This window comes from Saimiri boliviensis, chromosome 18, assembly GCF_048565385.1.
Source record: "Saimiri boliviensis isolate mSaiBol1 chromosome 18, mSaiBol1.pri, whole genome shotgun sequence".
NCBI lineage: Eukaryota > Metazoa > Chordata > Mammalia > Primates > Cebidae > Saimiri > Saimiri boliviensis.
The window spans coordinates 17346396-17364993 of NC_133466.1; the positions used below are offsets into that span (position 1 = coordinate 17346396).

At 33.5% G+C, this 18598-nt stretch overlaps 1 long non-coding RNA gene across 1 annotated transcript in view; it reads right to left on the reverse strand.

Annotated features, from left to right (window-relative positions):
- LOC141581963 (uncharacterized) overlaps nt 1–18598 on the reverse strand; it is a 201469-nt gene that overhangs the window by 128488 nt on the left and 54383 nt on the right. The window lies entirely within an intron of this gene.

Genomic DNA, 18598 nt, shown 5'->3' on the forward strand with positions numbered 1-18598 from the left:
CCAGGGCCTCACCTGGGTAAGTGGGTTCAAGCTGAAAATCAGTTCTGGTTGTACAACAGTCCCGCTCACAGATGATCCAAAAAGAATGGTGATTATAAATTTACCTATTAGGCAGATCTTAGGGTGATACAACTTGTCATCCACAGCGCATGGAGATAGAAAGTCCATGGTTAAGAGTATATATAGACACATTCACAGAAGCTAATGGTTTGATCGAAGGAAAAAGATTGGCAGGACTGGGACATGTAGATGAACATATAGGAATTTTAACAAAATATGAAGGTCTATATATGACATTTTAATGCCTACCAAAGAACACTCACAAGGAAGAGGCACTAACAGTGCAGATTGAACAGCAGCTTGGTGACATCAGCCAGCATCTATGCTCAGACACTCCTTTGCTGCAGCATAAATTCAAGCACAGAGTAGCCATAATAGTAGCGATGGAGACTTGCAGGGCCTGACAGCATTGAATCCCGCTCAATAAGGTTGATCTGGCTATTTCTCTAGTAAAATGCCCAATCTCTTAGCAACTGAGATCAACTGTGAGTCTCTAGTATGGCACTTTAAGATAATCAACCAGGCATTTAGTAGCAAGTTGCTACCTTTGGATTTCTGCTCAAAAAGGGACATGATTAATCATGGTTATAACTGACACATATTTTAGGTATTGGCTTCCTTTTCCCGACCTCAAGACCTAAGCCAGTTACACTACCACAAAGTTTACTATATATTTGAACAATCACACAGGATTCTGCCTACAATCTCTTCAGATTAAAGGAATTGTTTTGCACGAATTAAGATGAAGGACATTACAACCAAGAAATCTTTTAGTCTTATCACATACTGTATTCCCCAAAGTGCCAGAGGCTACCAGCTGATGGAGTAAAGGAATGAGCTTTTTTATTCAGCTACATTAAGGTAGAATTGACAAATTAAAAAATTGTGTATATTTGGACACAGTGGCTCATGCCTGTAATTCCAGCACTTTGGGAGGCCAAGGTGGACGGATCATGAGGTCAGGAGATCAAGATCACCCTGACCATCATGGTGAAACCCCAACTCTACTAAAAATACAAAAATTAGCTGGGTATGTGCTTGTAGTCCCAGCTACTTGGGAGGCTGAAGCAGGAGAATCGCATGAACCCCAGGAAGTGGTAGTTGCAGCAAGCCGAGCTAGCACCACTGGTACTCCAGCCTGGCGAAAGAGAAAGACTCTGCTTAAAAAAGAAAAAGAAAAAGTATATATTTAAGGTGTAAAATGTGTACCTCTGGGTTATTTAATTAAACTCATATATTAGGATTATAAAATTTAGAATTACGTAGATGAAGTAATTCAACGTTTTTTTCAGATGATGTGGCAAAAATTGTACATCTTATGCAAAAATAAATGTGAATCACACTTTGCACCACAGGCAGATATTATAAAACATCTCCAAGGAAATGTCTACAAAGAAAAAACAACCCAGGAGACATTCTATACAACCTTGGGTTAAGCTTAGACTCAACATCCAGTAATATGAATCATAAAAGGAAAATCAAATATGTTGGCATCCAACAGAATAAAAAAATTAAAAAAAAATTGCTCTTTGAAAAACACTGTTAAAAACATCAAAGAACAAGTCACAGACTGGGAGAAAATATTTCAAAAGAATATGTGTGTGTGTGTGTGTGTGTGTGTGTGTGTGTGTATAAAATGAAAGATTGATACTAAAAATATATTTTAAAATTTCAAAATTCAAAAATAATTTAAAAATTTAAAATGTGCAAAATATAAAACTTTATCCAAGGACTATGTGGATGCACATCAACATATGAAATGATACTATACCTCATTTTTTATTAAGGGAAATACCAATTCAGACCACAATGAGGTAGCAAACATCTGCTAGAATGGCTTTAAAACAAAACTGGCAGTATCAAGTGGTGAGCATGCAGATCAGTTGGAACTTTCATGCAATGCTAGTGGTAATGCATAATGACACAGCTATTTTTGAAAATGACACAGCTACTTTTGAAAATATTTTGATGGTTTCTCATAAAGTTATACATCCATACCAATCTCATTCCTAGGTAGATATGAAAGAGAATTGAAAGCATATGTTTGTATAAATGCCTATACATCCATGATTATATACCAATCTCTCTCATAATTACCCAGATTAAACCCAAATGTCCATCAATAAGGGAAAGACATATACACATTTTGGTACATCTATACAATGGAATAAAAAACAGCAATGCAGCAACATTAATGATCCACAAATGTTTGTGAAATGATTCACAATTATGCTAATTGAAATAAACTAGAAGCAAATGGTAGTACATACAGTATGATTTCACTCATATGACATTTTGGAAAAGGCAAAACAATATGGACAGAAAACAGACCATTGTTTGTTAAGAGCTGAATACGGGAGGAAGAACTGGCCACAAACTGGCACAAGGGAATTTTTTTAGGTGACAAAAATGTTCAATGTCTTAAATGTAATGATGATTTCTTGACTATATGCATTTATCAGAATGAATAGAACTGTACAACCAAAAGGAATGAATTTGTCTATGATTAAATTATATCCCAATACATGCAAATTAATTCAGTAGTCCAAGAAGAACTTAGGACAATTTCTGGCACAAGTAGGTGTCCAAGAAACACTCACTGCTATTGTTATCACCATCACCATTACTGAAATGACAAAGCAGTTTCAGTAAGTGAATAGTTACAGTTTTTATAATACAGAATGAGAAGATAATATAAATTCAATTTCATAGTCAAATATTTAAATGGTCAAATGAATAAGACTATAAAAGCACAAGTGACCTAAATCTCAAATTTACATTTAGCAATAACAGCAAATATTAGTTATATTTTTACAGTATTCCAACTAATTTTCAAAACTGATTAAAAGTGTCTTCATGCATTTATTTGTGCCATATTTATTGACCACTACCATGTATAAGTCCTATGCTGCTATGAACTGGGACTACTAGTGCTATGACCCTGAACTGAATGTATTAGTTTAGAAATTATCAATAATAAATTTACTCTTACATAATCTAGTGTGTTGTATAATCAAACATGTAATAGCGATTAATTCAAGAATATTCAGAAAGAAAACCATAGTCAGAATGAGGACTGAATGCATAATACATGTTTATAATTTTTAAAGAATTTTTCTGTGTTGGTAAAAGTCAAATCAAGTGGAACAATTGAACATAAAGTATTTACGTCAATACTGTTAAAGCCAAGGGGGAAATAATGAAAATGTTTAATGGAAAGTTGGGATCTAGTTATGTTTGAATAAAGAATGTTTCAATTACCACGGCTACATAACAAATTATCTGAAATCTAGTGTTAAAAAATACTATTTTACTAGTATTGGATTCTAGTAAATTACTGTCATGGATTCTGAAGTTCAGCATGGCTTGCTTCAACTCCAACTTGAGTTTTACTTCAGAAGTCTTCTGGCTGGAAGCTTGAATCATCAGAAGGCATCTTTCCTCACATATGTGATCGTTGATGCAGGTTGGCTGAAACCTAAGCTGAGCTGTGGATTAGAACTCCTAAGGTGGCCTCTTGTTGTCTAATTCATGTCTTCAAAATAGTTTTCAACTCAGTAATAGTTTTTCTAAAACCCCAATTTAAAAATGGGGAAAACATGTTAGTTTATTTATAAGTATTTTTACTCGGAAGTTTATTTAAAGAAACTGGATCCCTGGCTCATGATTGAGAACAGCACCTCTGAAGGCTGAATATCGTCATTGAACTTGATGGAGTAAGGATAAATTTACTCTCCGCTGACATCTAGAGGGGGTGTATTTGGAGAGGAAGATTTGGGCTTCTTTCCAGTGTAGTGACTGCAGCAAATATCCTAAGAGAACAAAGTGAATAGAGCCTAACACTTTTATAATCAGACCTTGGAAATGTGATGGTGTCATTTTAGCCTTATTCTATTGGTTGAAGTGGTCACAGAAGTCTACTCTGCTGCAATGGATGGGATTAGAGGTGGCAGTTGAAAGATTCAATCTGCTACAAAATGTGAGTATTTGTCATTGTATTATATGAATATTGATATAATTAGCAATTGGTGAGTTCCCTTTTGGAAATTTAGTAATTGACATCAGAGCTAAGTGAACATTACAAAATTGGCCTCCAATATTTAGGTCCCCAGCTTAAGAGTCTCATTAATCATTTTCATTCTATAGGAAAGTTTGCCATTAATATTCAGGTCATATAAGCAAATGCAGATATTTATAGATAGCCAAAAGCAGACATGTATTCATAACTTTATGGGCTAAGCACCAATTATACCTAGTAAAGACATCATGTTTTCCATATAAAACTACTATATTAAGTATTCTGCTGGTATGAGTATTTTCTTTTACCACACAATGACCTGTATTTTACTTTTGAAGAAAATTTTTCTCAGCTTACAAAATGTTAGTTGGATATTTACCACTTTTATTACCTTCATAGAAGTCCAACTAGATTCAGATGCCTTTTGAAGAATGAGCTAAGATGAGGCATTTGATAAATTTATTACAGCTATTGTTCCTCTTGTTATTTTTATGGGATGGTATTAAACATCACGAAATATCAGTTTACAATGACTGGAAAATCCAGTTCCCTTAATAATGAAGAAGGTTAAACTTTGCAAAGATTGTTACATATCTCCAAGCACAGTATAACCTGATAGATCTACAGCATTCCTTTTCCTTAATATAGACAAAATCCAGCGTATTATAGCAATAAAACAGGAATACAAAATGTCTTTTTTGCTAGTATCTTTTCTTGAGTTGATTGCAGTCTCATTCCCATTTCTCTTTGAAAGAGCGTGTTGGAGGAGTGGAGAGAATGATTAGTTTTGGCTGATGGGATGTTGGTGGGAAAAAAAATAAGTTATTTCATTAAAGATCCTTCTTCTCTTGTTTGATGTCCAAATGCAAGGGATTTGTAGAAGGCTTCAAGACTCCAGGGGACTCTGAAATACTTAGCAACGGTGGAAGATACTACATAAGAGGTGCTTGGACCTTTGGATCACCACTGGGAAGAGCACCACTGAAGCCTGACTATATCTGCACTGAACTTGATGGAACAAGAATTAATTTTACTCTCCACTGACATCTAGGGGGTTATATTTTCAGCAATTGCCACCAGGATCAATATAGCTAGTATTGTGAGACAGAAGGTAAAGTTTGAACGAGTTCATAGTCTCAGTGCAAGTAGCTGAAGAATAAAACTACCAATTCCACGTGAAGAAGAAGATCAAGATTTAAAAAAAAAAATGCTAGTGTTGCAGACCTAATTTATGCATCATATAAAATCCTCCCAGTCCTACCAGCGTACGTATTCATCCTGTCCTCGATCTTGGCCCTTGCCTATTTCCTAAGGGACGGGCATAACGATAACTCAGGGACTTCCCAGGTCCAGACTACTCCCCCTGCTCTACCACCAATAGATGTTTGGCAGCCTCATGCAATGCACTGGCTGACGAGGAAGACTAGCTTACCTTCCCATGGTCCCGCTGGACCCACAGGATATCTGGTTCCTCTGGCTACCCAGGGGGGCCAAATTACACATCCCTGATGTGAAGTGTGAATGAGTCAGCTCCTTGGGGCACACTTATACCAATGAGAAACAGGATATGAGATTTTCTGTTTCCACAAAATCTTAGAAACACAAGAAAAATAGTTCATCTAAATTAAGTAAACATTTCCCTATAAACAATCCACATTGTCTTTCAAATAAATATGCTAATCTGGAGAAATGTCACTAACATATAAAATTAACTTCTCAGTTAATAAAGGCCAATTTTGATGTCTTTCTAGCACTTTCAAGCAAGAAATAATGTGAATAGTTTTACAGTTTTACAGTTCTGGTAAAGATTTGGCTTCTGTGCTTTTAAGTTACCATCGTAACTCTGAAGCCACATTTTGATTTAATCCTGAAAGATTTAAAAAAGAAATCATAGACTACAAAATTGTATAGTGTAACTCTTTGTGTTAAATAAATGCAACATTTAAAAATTCTGCATTGGACAAAAGTAAAATATTCTAGCTTACTCAAATAAAACAACAGCTGAATGATGATCAGTGTATTCATTTATATGCTATTTTATCTTCAATCTCACCAGACCTTTGGCTGACAGTCACAACCATGTGTCCTAAACTTCCTATTATCTGCTTTGATGTTTGTTTTCACTACAACTGACCGTAAACACATGTTAGAGACTGTTACTGATATTATTTCTTTTTTAATTCTTAATGTTGTGTGAAGTATCTGGCATGTGGTAGGGAATCAATAAAGATTAGAGAAATTAACTTAGGAGGAAAAATATGGATTTGAAGCTGAAAATAAAATACTCAGAAAGGAAGTATTATGGGGGATATTTTAATAACTTGACATTTCATTGATTAAGATTTTTTTTCTCATTTTGTAATATCAAAGATCTTTCAAAAACTACAGGGATAACAACATAGAAGAACACATTTAGAAACATCATATAATGATTCAAAAGTATTATCTTTACTTTTAAGATTTTTTTTATCACTGTAACATAAACTTCCATGGGAATGGGATCGCTTAAGGATAAGGAACTTTGGACTGCTGCAGAGCCATAAATTACAAATTCCAACCAGTTGACAGATTGAGCTCTGAAAAAAAAAAAAAAAAGAAAAGAAAAAAAGAAAAAGAAAAATGCAAACTCAAAAGTTTAAAATGTAAACATGTTGCCCAAAACCATTAAAAAGTCAGTTTGCATGATACTCTCAAGGTTGTTTTTTGGAAAGGCTATTGGTTAAGTAAAGACAGTGTTGTTTACCCTTTGAAGCGGATTCCCAAGGAGAAGGGGTGCCCTTTTGTTATTCACTATGAAAGTCAAAATTAAAATGTAAGGTTTTATTTCATGCTTAAAGTTGTCCTAGGCCTGTGCTAATGCTTTCTACTGCTTATTTCTAAAATTTTGTGTATGAAGCTATTGCTATAGAAAATCTTTTTTTTTCTTAATACTTTAATGCCTGGTAATCACACTACTGTAAAATTGCTTCTCTATGAGGACTTTATCAGTGGGATTTAGTAGGTAATTCAAGTAGACAGCAAGCAACAAAAGATTTGGAATTTCTCTGGCTGTAAGATAATCAATGACATTCTATAAAATCCTAGGAATGGTATCATTTTGGGATGATTTGTCTTATGGTTGTTATTGAGTAATTTTATAATACGAATTTCAGACAAATCACCACATGCATTTATTGATTTTATTGATACAAGATTTAGTTATGCAGTCCTTGTTTTATACATGATAGCATGCTAGTGGGTTTGTCTGTTGGTTGAGGGGAGAGTAAGTTACAGACCTGGACATTAAGGGACCTGAAGTCTTATAGAAGAGTTGACACATGAGTCCAGTTACAAAGGCATTGCAGGAACTTCTAAGAGTCTCACTCAAGACTCACATGTCTGCTTTTCTTCCTTTACACCTTTGTCTTTTCCTCTCTCATCATTCAAAATTTCAACACCCACCCAGGAGAGTGTCAGAAGTTCCAAACACACACATCCCATTTTTAACTACAATGTCCTCTTTTTCAGTTACTTTGTTAATTTTCTTCCACTAGAACTCATTCTCAATTTGCCTTGAACTTACATCTCATTGGATCTTTCTACTTTTTCTTTACCCATGTTCCTTTCTCTTTATTTTTCAACATATCAAACTTATACTTCATGGTCCAATCTTTAACAGCTTGGAGAATATTGAATCTCTCTGAATTCTTCACTTCCAAAAACTCTAGAAAAGCTCCAACCCAGTTTACACCCACTTTCTTTTAGCTAGCATCTGTAAAGCTACATGTTGCATATAGGTACCAATATGAAGTTACCTATTTAAAACTCAACAGAGTTCAAGCAAGTTGATTATATTACATGGTTTTCCTACTAGGTAGCTTAGAGCCCCTTCAAATTCATCTTGTTCAAAATAACACTCTCCCTGGGAGAACATTTCCCCTTGTATGTTTCTCATCTAATTATTTGTCAACCACATCTACCTAATTACCTACACCAGAAATCTATGTGTTACTCTTTACTGCATTTTCTCCCTTACTTGAGAATTTCGATCAGTCATAAAGTTGAGTCAATTCTGGTAGATTTATCTGTCTCCTTTTCTAAAGTTGTACTGTTACCTCTTGGTCAAGCCACCATCATCTTTTGTGTAGACCATTGGAACAAAATCTTAACTCACCCTCCTTGCTTCCAGTCTACTTTCTTGTCAATACTTTCTATATGTTGAGGCCTTAGTAACATTTGAATAATGCAAATCTGATAGTTATTTCCTTATACTAAACAGAATTTAATAATTTCCCATTCCATTTAGGAAAATGTTGCATCTCATTACAACTTACAAGCACTCTATCCTTTGGCCACACATGCTTATTCAGTATTCTTATTGCTATCTCCCCATTTTGCAGTCTATAGCTGGCAATACTAAATTTTCTTATTTTTATTTCATTTAACGTCTTGGACTATATTTCACCATTTCTTGCTTCTGGAATTTTTCCTAGCTTTCTGTTTTACTACACAGTGCTTTCTGCTTCTCTTTGTTTAACTAATTCTATTTACGCTTTAGAATCATGAAAATTTTCTTGAAGCATATGGTCTTCATATCATTATACCAAACATACTTCCAAATTCTTACTCAATAGCCACATTATACACTAGACCATTGGCTCTGTGAAGGCAAAGAGTACATCTAAGCTGTCTCGGCCTCTGTTTTCTGGCATTTACAGGGTATTGAGTGAACATACTGAAAGAATGAATGATGAAGAAATTCACAGGGGGAAGTTTTATTCATATGGCAGCATGGTTGAAAAGGTGGATTAATACCTTTTTGATGATAGCCATGTAATCAATGACATTAAATACTATAAACATTAAAGAATAGTACAGTGTGTTATTAAGAACTGTATACCAACAAATTTGACAAAATAAAACAGACAACTTTCTTAAAAAATACAATTTATCAATATTAAGAAAGAAAATCTGAGTAATCCTAATCTCCATTAAGACAATTAAATTTGTCATCATAAAGAAAGTTCCAGGCTGAAATACTTTTATTGGTAAATTCTGTCTGAAACTAAATAAATAAAATCAAAGTTTTATACACTTTTTTTTTTTTCAGGAAAAAAAGAGGAAGAGGGACTATGCAATACATTATATAAGGTCAGTCTAATACTACACTAAAAAGTGAAAAAAACCTAGAAAGAAAAAAATTACTGACCATGATGTATACTGTATTTGAGAAGAAACTTTAAGAGGTAATAATAAAATTTTTATGCATTTTTTTCTGTTTCCTGTCTGGGTCCTGGAATAAAAATAATATGGATGAGGATTTCAGCTGACTTCAGCCTACATGCAGTTTGAATATTAACTAAGTGTTGATTTATTATTGTAAGCCCCTGAGATTACGTGGATGGTTGTTTCCCCAGCAAACTGGGCTAAACCATTCTGACTTCTACAATTTGACTAAATAAATGTAGTATGTATGGCAGAGACTCACTCCATCATTATTTGTTCATTGCTGAGTTTTCAGTTCCTAGATGGTACTAACACATAATTGGAACTCAATGAATATTTTTGGAAGATTTAATAGAATAGTGAAATAAGAGAATGAAAGAAAATGAAATAAGAGGATAAGTATCTTCATTATGGGTCACATTTTGAAAGTCAATTTAGCAACAGAAAATGAAGCTACATATAGAATGAGTACACAATGAGAAAAGCTATGAATATCAGTTGCGTTATATTTTATGCAGCACAAAATAATTCAGAATGTATATTTTTAGATTTTTTATTATTCTTCAACTCACTTTAATCTGTTGTCTCCCTCTACTAGTTCCCCAAATGTCTTCCCAATGTATATATTTAAGATATAATCTTTCTTAACATTTCATCAGCTTTGAAAAATGTTTACCATTACATTTTTCAAAGCAACTTATTTCTTCTAAAATCCCACACATCTGCTGATTTTTCCTTTTATTTCCCTGTTTTCTCCAGGAATTGAAATGTTGACATTTCACCCTAAGTTTTCTTCTTTAGCAGTCCATACTTACTTTCTGGATAACTTAATATATAATCACAGCTTCAATCTTACCTATTCAGGGATAGCCGATCCAATCACACTTCTAATATTCACCTCTAGCCTGAACCTATTGTTGATGTGTATCTCTGACAACTGAAACTAGGTTTTATTTTAAGACAGAGGCAAAGTCAAAGGTATTGTACATTTTTGAGAGATTGCATAAAATGAGTTGTTCTGATGAAATGATAAAGGTAGAATCCAAAGAAGTTGAAGAATTATCCATGGTGGGGAAATTATAATTATCCATGATGAGGAAACTGAGAAAATGAAATGGACATTCTTGATGAAGTTTGTGATGGGATACAGAGACAGGTTGGCAACCGTAAGGGAAAGTGAATATTTTTCAGTTCAAGTACATTTCACATTTGCACAATTTATAGCAAAAAAGTAAAAACTATCAGTGGCTTTCATAAGAGGTAAGTATTATGTTAGAGGACTAAACGCGACAAAATTAGCATGCATTTTGGATTTTTTTCCCCAATTTGATCCAAAAAATCTTAACAAGTTGTAAAAGCAAACATTGAATTTATGAGTTTGGTATTATTCATAGATTCAATATACTGATGCCAGTTTTGACAGTTTCTCTTGACTCCTGGAAGTATGTGATTTAAGCTACTCCATTAGTAGGTCAAGTGATGTTTAAATAACACTGATCCAGCTGCAATTGATTCGGTTTACTTTTTAAATCTCAGAATGTTTTTGTTGCAATAGAAAATTTGAGGTATTCACACCTGTAATTTCAGCACTTTGGGAGGTCAATGTGGGTAGATCTCTTGAGCCCAGGGGATTCAAAACCAGCCTGGGCAACAAGGCAAAACCCCACCTCTGTAGCCTAGGCAACAGAGTGAGACACTGTCTAAAAAAAAAAATCTAAAAAGAGAAAGTTTGTAATTTTGAATTCTAATTTTGAAATTATGTCAAAAACTGATTTTAAAAAACAGACTAAAATGGAAATGGAAATACATTACTATTACAAGCATACCCATATATCTGCAACAATTATGCTCTGGTAATGAGAGGCAAGTTCTTAGTTGAACTAAAATATATTTCTACTACATAGTCACTTGCTTTGGTTGCTTCCTGGGAAATTCAAAATGAGTCAAACAAATGAAATTGCTGAATCATTGGTTTGCTTTCTCTATGAAAATTTAAGAACTAAAGCTTTGTGATGATCAAATAACATTCTGAATTTTATTACATTAAACAGTCTAATACGCATTTGATTTTAAATTTATTAAAATGAATTTCCTTTAGTCACTTTGGATTTGCCTTCTCTGAGATCCATTTATGCATTAGCCTGTTTGGCCAATGACTAGACATCAAGGAATAAATGAGAGAACTGTTTTCATTTGCTTCAGTGAAAATTCAGCCACATTCTTTGTACGGGGTTGATTGTTTTCCATTTCTATTTCCCAGTCATTCTAGATCGGTCTTTCAAAGAGAGACACTGTGTAAATGAAAATATGTAAGTATTTCATAAAAAGTAACATATCCTTCCAAATTTTTATTAAAGACTTTGAATTGTCTTTTGTAAATGTTTTGGATTTGTTGTATTTTTTTTTTTTTTTTACCGAAAACCTATAATGAAGAAAATAAATATTTATATTCTAAGTCAATTCCCAATTGAAATGACATAACCTTTTAGTTCAGAAACACAACAGGTTTAACTATCTTCACATCGGTTTCAAATTGCATTTCTATATTTAAGGCCTTCTTTTAAATATACATGGATCCAGGCAATACTCATATTCTTCTGTAACATTGAAATGAGATTAAAAAAATAAAAATTTTTATTCTATTTCAATTTTCATCTTAGTAAAACAATGTAGCAGAATGGAATAATGGCCAGAATCTAGTTCCATGTGCAATTATATGTTTCTAAAATTTGCAGAAATAAAAACAATATTTTCAGCCTTTTAAAAGAGGTCATTGTGATTCCAAATGGCTAGCACTGATTGTGCTAAAGACATTATAGCCTGTGATATAATGTGAAAAACAAAATCATTCCAGCCTTCAAACAAAATGTTTCTGATATCACTGACCTAACACTGTTGTTTATTGTCTATAAAGGATCATTTACTATAGATGCATTTACAGTAAAATGAATTGACTAATGTTGAAAATATTCTACCTGAATATATTTTTAATACATTAAATATATTATTTGTAAGTAATACAGATGCTTATTTACTTCTAATAGAATTATGTCCAATAAATTCATCTTAAATTAAAAATATAGTAAGTCAAAATGCATTTAATAAATCTAACCTACCAAATGTCATAGCTTATCTAGACCAGCCTACCTCAAACATACCCAGAACATCCACATTATTGGTTTATAATTGAGCAAAATCATCTAATAATAAGCCTATTTTATAATTAAGTATGCAATAGCTCATATTGAATACTTTATTGAAAGTGACAAACAGAATGATTATATAGAATCTAATGAGTGCTTATCACTTTTGCACCATTGTGAAGTTGAAAAATTCGAAGCCAATGTTATAAGCTGGGGACTGGCTGTACTGTATAGTAAATATAAGTATTTAATGGAATGAAGGCTTTGTGAACATTTTAGAGTCAGTTTGAATTACTGTTTTTCTGAATGACTTGTTTTGGCTAGCTACAGTTATAAACTGTCATAAAAGCAGATCTTTTACATGCTAACTAGTTGCATATTTTTTCAAGTAAAATTATGATAACCAACACTGTGCTTAAAATATGCTTGTGTAATTGAAAGAAATCAGCAAAGGTCCAGGTAATGGGGCTACATGTGGATATTAAACTGTACTGCTGCTGCTGGCTAGCTGATTTCTTAATAACTTTAAAGCAAAGTAAATGAAACAAACAAACAACAACAACAAAAACCTAAATTTGACATTCAAGATGTAGGGCTGTTATCTCTGACTTTGACTTCCTTTTGTTTTTTCTTTATGAGATAGGCACAGCCTGTCTCATTATTAACATCCCCCACCTAAGTGGTACATTGTCACAACTGATAAACCTGCATAGACACATTGTCACTCAAAGTCCACAGCCTACATTAAGGCTCACTCTTGGAGTTGTGCATTCTATGGGTTTGGACAAATGGATAGTGGCATGTGCTCAGCATTATAGTATTATGCAGAGTAGTTTCATGGCTTTAAAAATCCTCTGTGCTACACCTATTTATCCCTTTCCCCTCTTAAGTCCGTGGCAACCACTATTCCTTTTATGGTCTCCATAATGGTGTCTTTGCCAGAATGTCGTAGAGTTGGAGTTATACAGGCTGTAGCCTTTGCAGATTGGATGTTATATAGTCTTTTCAGATTGGATGTTATATAGTCTTTTCAGATTTAGCAATGTGCATTTAAGTTTTCTTCCTCTATGTCTTTTTGTGGCTTGATCGTGCCTGTATTGCTGAATAACATTTAATTGTCTGAATGTGCGTCCGTGTCAGTGTATTTATCCATTCTTCTACTGAAGGACATCTTACTTGCTTCCAAGTTTGGAGAATTATGAATAAAGCCACTGTAAACTTCCATGTGCAGGTTTTTGTGTTGACATAAGTTTTCAACTCATTTGGGAAAATATCACAGAGTGCTGGGTCATTAACCACATTTCATTATCTGTTCACTAAAGGCATCATAATCTCTTAATTTTCTTACATACTATCTACATTTCATTATCAGTTCACCAAAGGCATCATAATCTCTTAATTTTCTTACATACAGAATTTAAGTTTACCTAAAATACCTATTGGTAAATATTTGAATCTTCTAATAAGTACTGGTTTCTTATCAAGTTTTTAAAGAAGGAATGTAAGATGTTTCATGATATTGCCTATAACCTTTACTTTGATTTTAATTAACCTTCTGTGGAAAAGCATAATGACATAAAGTGACATTTTAGATATGGCAGTGTGATTGGAAGAAAAAGAAAAACACTCACAAACAGTTATTACATGTCTACTATTTTCCTAGCATTTTCTAACAGATGTATATAAAAGTTCAACAATTGAATTTCTCTTTTAGAATGAAGAAGCGTAGGGTCAGGGAGGTTAACTAATTTGTCATCGGTAATACTGCAATTCCATCTGTGTAATCCTAGGTTCGTTTTCTTTCCAAGACATAATATTCACAACTGTGACGGGAGGAGATTTCTGCTTTATTAGTTTATCTCAGGTTTTTTCCACAAAGAGTTTTTAAACCACAATGCCCATGCATCTATCTCATGTGTGTGATTATTCTCTGTGAAAGTTCAGGGTAGGGCCACAAATGATTTCATAACATGCAAGTCCAGAATATAAACCATATGGCTACATTTTATTCTTGCATAAATATATCATATTATCTCTACACATTAGTAGAAGTACATGTGTAATTATGTACTCACACAGTAGTCATTACAGGAAAGGTCTTTGCCCTAAAACACAGAAAATCATAACAGTGCAGCTACTCAGAAGTAATATGTGACATTCTTACACATTTTTACTTATAATAGAAATAGAATTGTAAAAATGCAGGATTTTTAGAAATTAAAAACTGCGTTTCAAATGCAAAGTATATTTATAATAAGAAAGACTCCGCCAATGTTTTTCTATAAATGAAATGTACTATTATTCAGAATGTTTTCTTAGCTGCCTTGTAATTTATCTTTTCCCAAGTGTTTATCGAAAGTTTCTCTGCTACTGCAGTAAACATGCTTTGTTAAGAATAACAAATGCTGCTATTCTTTCACTGTTTATAATTTACTGTAGCATTCAAATTTAGAGTTGCTTGAATAAATAATCACGAATGTCAGAAATAGTTGTTAAAATTCCTTCAAGTTTAGCTAAGCAAAGGAAAATCTCTCCTAAGATAGAGGACAGTTCTAATATCAAAGTTGTAGTTAGGTGAGGGAGAGATCACCTGGAAAGCCTTACCTCTGATATTACTCTCTCAATGAATGGAACTTAACTGACCTCACCTGTGAAAGTGAAATGCTATCTCGGATCCAGTAGTGGCTATGATGACTGCAAATTGCAAAGTAGAAAATTCTTACAAAAACATATTTTTTTCTAAATAGCCTCTTCAATGCCAGAAATAAGTCATAGATACGGAAATAGATGATCTTACTCAATAAAGAAATAAAATATTTCAAGACCAGCCTGGCCAACATGATGAACCCCCGTCTCTGCTAAAAATACAAAAAATTAGCTGCACGTGATGGTGTGCACCCGTAATCCCCGCTACTCAGGAGGCTGAGGCAGGAGAATTGCTTGAGCCCAGGAGGCAGAGGTTACAGTGAGTGGAGATCGTGCCACTGCACTCCAGCCTGAGCAGCAAGAGCAGAAATCCATCTCAAAAAAAAAAAAAGAAAAAAAATAATGCTGTGAGATTATAAAAATACTACATTTCCATGTCAAATGTGAAAAAATGAAGAATATATTCAGTAAACATGTTAATAAATATATCAAACATCAAATTCTCATGTTATTTACCTTAAAAAATTTTTGTCTTTTTTTTTTTTCTGAAGGACATCAGTAAAAGGGTAATAGATTTGAATGCGTTCAAGAGTCCTTTGCCCATGTTTGGATTTGTTTACAGCAAATGCTGACATTTTTGGATAATGAATTGGTGATAGATAAGTGAGCACTGAGCAAAAGCCTTTGCCTATTTGACAGTAAATTATGCTTGATCATTTTACAATCATATATTACTGGTAAATCATGGAATAATATATTTGATTGATATGCCATTCTACACTAAAAATAAATATTTGATAAAATATTTAGGCAATACAATCCTATGAATTATGCATTATTTTCTTGTGTAGGTGTATATGTTTGAAAAAGAGCTCTTATTTTATTTTTATTTTTATTTATTATTATTATTACTATTTCTGCTAGAGGGGGAACAGGTGGTATTTGGTATAATTGATAAGTTTTTAGTGATGACTTCTGAGATTTTAGTGCACCCATCACCCAAGCAGTTTAAATTGAACCCAGTGTATGATCTTTTATCCTTCACCCCATTCCCTCCCTTCCCCCAAAGTCCCCAGAGTCCATTACATCATTCTTATACCTTTGCATCCTCATGGCTAAGATTCCACTTATTAGTGAGAACATATGATGTTTAGTTTTCCATTCCTGAGTTACTTCACTTAAAATAATGGTCTCTGACTCCATCCAGGTTTCTGTGAATGCCATTATTTTGTTCCTTTTTATGGCTGAGTAGTATTCAAGGTATATATATATATATACATATATATATATATATATATATATATATATATATATATATATATCACATTTGCTTATCCATTCATTGGTTGATGGGCATTTACGCAGGTCCCATATTTTTGTCATTGTAAATTATACAGCTATAAACACGCATGTCCGGGTGCTTTTTTAAATAACGACTTCTTTTCCTCTGAGTAGATACCCGGAAGTGGGATTGCTGGGTGAAATGGTGGAAAGTGAAGGGGGAGCAAAGGCACATTTTATATGGTGGCAGGCAAGAGATCATGTGCAGGGGAACTGCCCTGTATAAAACCATTAGATTTCATGAGACTCATTCAGTATCACAAGAACAGCACGGGAAAAACCCACCCCCATCATATTGCCCTGTATATGCTTAAGCAAACAAATTGGAATATATGAAATAGATTCCATCTAAAGAATGTCAAAGTAAGTTTTACTGACCACAACATTTGTTTTCACAACCAGACAAGGTAAGAGCTTTGGCTGGTTCAGATCAGCATATAGTTGTCACAACAGTTTGAGAAACACTTTGCTTTTGCTATGCCTATGTTATGATCTCTTTAACTCAAGGGTTTATAAAAGATATCAGAGGAAAGCATTTCAAATAATTAAATATTTTATATATGTACATCATTTAAGAGATGATTAAATCTAAAATGCTAGATTTCTAAATTTTTAGGAAAACTTGAAATGCTTTAAATATTGTTTAATAAAGCTTTAACAGCTATGTAAATATATTTTCTGCCACCTTCTAAAACTTACCCAGATTTCTGAGATGTGGTTGTACATATTGTCAGAAATACTAACTGCTATCTACATATGCCCTGTGCCAATAACCTCATCCTTGAGTATACAAATTTCTAGGACTCTGAACTCAGCTTCAGAGCATCTTTATTTTCTGTATTTCAAATTGAAAAATGACTGCACTATTGTAAACCATTCAGAACAACTGTGGCAGCTTTTATTGTTATTATTATTATTATTATTATTTTAAGCAGAATCATAGGTCAGTCTGACAATAACCATAGAAAAATCAGATAAGGCTGACATTTATTTAGTAACATTAGTGAAGAAAGACTAGCAATGGCACTTTTCATCTGACAAATGTATTTTACTTTTGTTTCTGTTTTTATTTTTTACAGCATCTCTGCAAGAACCTCCAACAGTAAGAGGTTTAATTATTTGGACTGTAGTATTTCTGCTAAGATTCTGTTATTCCCTGATTGCACTGAAATTCCTTTAAAACTGATAACAGTGCAAAAGGATCACACACACACACACACACACACACACACACACCCCACCCCACATACACACACATAAGATTAACAAGCATAAGAATTTTTCATCTCCATGTTACTTCAACTACTGTGGAAGTAAAGCTCTTTCCAGAATCAGTCATGCTATGATTTCTTCCAATGAATTCAGTATTCTAATCAGTATTCTAATAACAAATCTAAAGAAGGTCTATTAAGAAACCAGGATAGTTTTTCAGAACACAATACAGAAAAATAGAGTGCACATTATTGCATGCACACACATACACGTATTCACTCTCATACCAAAGGTCTTCAGGGATCACATCGTGGTGTGTGTGTGTAGTCTTCTCTGTCTTGCACTTTCAGTTTCATTATTTTACAATATATTCTGCTACAGAATAAAGAACATAATCTGGGTCGACTTGTCAAACTCAAATGCATCATCCAATGTACATAAAGATGGCTTGTTAACAGAAGGAAAGTGGTGCAACTTCTTTCCAACTGGATCCTAATAAAAAATGTAAGATATGCAGCATTTTGGAGGATTTATTATGAGTTAATTAGAACATGTTGAGTAGGAACTAATAATGAATAACTGAAAAGGATTTATAGTCACAACTCTGTGACTAGCTGTGAATACTTAAAGTTCAGCATTACGATTCCAACAGGAAATAGTAGCAGAAGGAATATAAGTTGTCATTGTGATGAAATAAAATATTTACAATTGCAGATGGATCATTAACTAATATTGACTCTTGCTCTAAAAGCTGTCAGAGCTTTGCACTGAAACAGCTGGGAATGTCCTGTCAGGGAACCATGAGAGAAACGCTTTACTTGGATTGAAATTCAAAAGCTCGATATTTGCTAAAAACACACGAGCCATATGTTTATTTGTGGCAAAACTAAACATAACTTTTTCAGTGTATTCTAAAATGTTTTCTTCTTTCTTTCATCACACATCTATTCAGCATTTACAAAGTGACAGGCAC